This window comes from Scylla paramamosain, chromosome 11, assembly GCF_035594125.1.
Source record: "Scylla paramamosain isolate STU-SP2022 chromosome 11, ASM3559412v1, whole genome shotgun sequence".
NCBI lineage: Eukaryota > Metazoa > Arthropoda > Malacostraca > Decapoda > Portunidae > Scylla > Scylla paramamosain.
In genome coordinates, this window is record NC_087161.1 from 17,193,523 (window position 1) to 17,196,022 (window position 2,500).

General features: G+C 40.0%; 1 protein-coding gene across 1 annotated transcript in view; it reads right to left on the reverse strand.

Annotated features, from left to right (window-relative positions):
- Nucleotides 1-308, reverse strand: part of LOC135104994 (uncharacterized) — a 98,120-nt gene extending 97,812 nt beyond the window's left edge. Inside the window, exon 1 of the mRNA XM_064012852.1 lies at nt 1-308. This exon is cut by the window's left edge and continues 831 nt beyond it. The gene's annotated coding sequence lies outside the window, so the exon portion shown is untranslated.
- Between the last annotated feature and the right edge of the window lie 2,192 nt (nt 309-2,500).

Here is a 2,500-nt window from a genome sequence, read left to right on the forward strand (position 1 = left end):
ACTGAGCCGCCCTAGATTGTAAGCACTTGCGGCGACGATCACCGACACCCTAGCAAACCACAAAACACGTTGGTGCATCGAGCAAAACCTCGGAACACATTTTTTGAATACTTTAGGACACATAATTTCAGAATCCCACAAGAATTTGAATACTTAACAACGCTCATAAAATATTAACACCATTTTAACTAGAACACCTTCCGATATTTTTTTAAAGAATATTTCTGAAGACAGAAAAGGCAGAATACATTTGTACGCCTTTTTAAGACCTGAAATTTCGATACCTTTTTAAACACTACTGAAATATTATTAGAATCTGAACACATTGTAACACCTGTGGAAACTCCACAAAAAATTAGGGCACGTGATAGGATATATATATATATATATATATATATATATATATATATATATATATATATATATATATATATATATATATATATATATATATATATATATATATATATAATATATTATATATATATATATATATATATATATATATATATATATATATATATACCTAGACACTCGACACAGTTCCCACTCCACCTCTCTGCTTTTCCCCGTCTGCTTGCATACACATTGCGTTGCCTCCTTCTTCCCCTGTCCCCTCTTCCCACCCCACAACAGCTGCACTTCCCTACCAGGCGGCCTTGAGGGCGTGGCTGGAAGGTATGTATGTACTGTACTCCTACAAGGGGATCCACTGGGGATCAATAAAACTGGTTCCCTTTGTGTCACCATACGTACGATTTCTCTCTGTATCAGTTCTTCCTACCTCACTTTTTTTTTCTCTCCTCTTTCCTCTCTTCCTCCTTGCTTTCCTTTTCTTCCCGTCTTTAAGTGTGTTCTTAATTTCATTTTCCTATCTTCCTTCTTTCATATCTTTCCTTTTCTTTTCTTTATCAAATATGCATATTCTCTCTCTCTCTCTCTCTCTCTCTCTCTCTCTCTCTCTCTCTCTCTCTCTCTCTCTCTCTCTCTCTCTCTCTCTCTCTCTCTCTCTCTCTCTCTCTCTCTCTCTCTCTGTCAAGGTCACGTAGATCCCATGGGCGGAAACAACAGTAATTGGGTGAAACAACACGCGCTCCTCAGACGTCGCTTCCGCCGCTGTACCACCGGACGCTAAGGTGATGGCGGCGGTGGAGAGGGAAAAGAAAGCAGGGGAACTGTAAGTAAGGCAGAAAAACTTACTCCCGGTGCGCCGAGGACAAGAGAACTGGCCGTGTGTTGTTAGGATAAAGGAGAATATCAAAGGGTAGAGTGAACACAAAGAGAACACAATGAAGGTGATTTAGATATGAATACGAAGGCTGAAAAAAACAGGAATTAGACAATTCAGAGAGAGAGAGAGAGAGAGAGAGAGAGAGAGAGAGAGAGACTAGTTGATTGACTGAAAGCTTAATGTAATAGAAAATATGCACACAGGCAGACAGACAGAATGGATGAATGAATGCATGACAAGCAGAAACTTATAAAAAAAATACATATACACTGACTGACTGACTGACTGACTGACTGACTGACCGAGTAACTTACTACCTGACTCAGCTGATGGAAATGTAGAATGTCAGATTGTCACATGCAAGTCAGGGGGAAAAAAAGTTGTCCATTTTATTTACGTGGGGAAAAAATATTCATTGTGTATTTGTATGGAAGCCAGTTTGAAATATTTGATTTCCGGCGCTCTCTCTCTCTCTCTCTCTCTCTCTCTCTCTCTCTCTCTCTCTCTCTCTCTCTCTCTCTCTCTCTCTCTCTCTCTCTCTCTCTCTCTCTCTCTCTCGTCAATTAAAAAAATGCAATTAAAACCCTAACATATTATCGGGAATGTTTTCCATATCTTTCTAAGTTAATTCTGTCATTTGTGTGTTGTATATAACGTATATGATGATTACTGCTAGCTTTATCTATATACGTCAGCAGACCTATAGGTATATGCATATCTGCATCTATGTACGTCTATGTACATATGTATATATGTACGTCTGGCAGAGATGATACCTGAGGAAGTTAAACACACACTGCACTTCTCCACGTCCTCTTCATAGACGTCCAACCCTTCAGGAAGTAAACATTTCATGCAGGGAAGCCACAGAACACCTAACTTCTGATCTTTCTAAAATTTCTAATTGGGGCAGAGCAAACCTGGTATTGTTCAACGCCTCAAAAACTCACTTCCTCCATCTATCAACTCAACACAACCTTCCAGACAACTATCCCCTCTTCTTCAGTGACACTCAACTGTCTCCCTCTTCTACACTAAACATCCTCGGTATGTCCTTTACTTATAATATGAACTGGAAACTTCACATCTCATCTCTAGCTGAAACAGCTTTTTATGAAGTTAGGCGTTCTGAGACGCCTCCGCCAGTTTTCTCATCCACCCCCCCAAATTACTAACTCTGTACAAGGGCCTTATCCGTCCATCTATGGAGTATGCTTCACATGTGTATGTGTGTGTGTGTGGGGGGGGGGGGGAGAGGTTCCACTCATA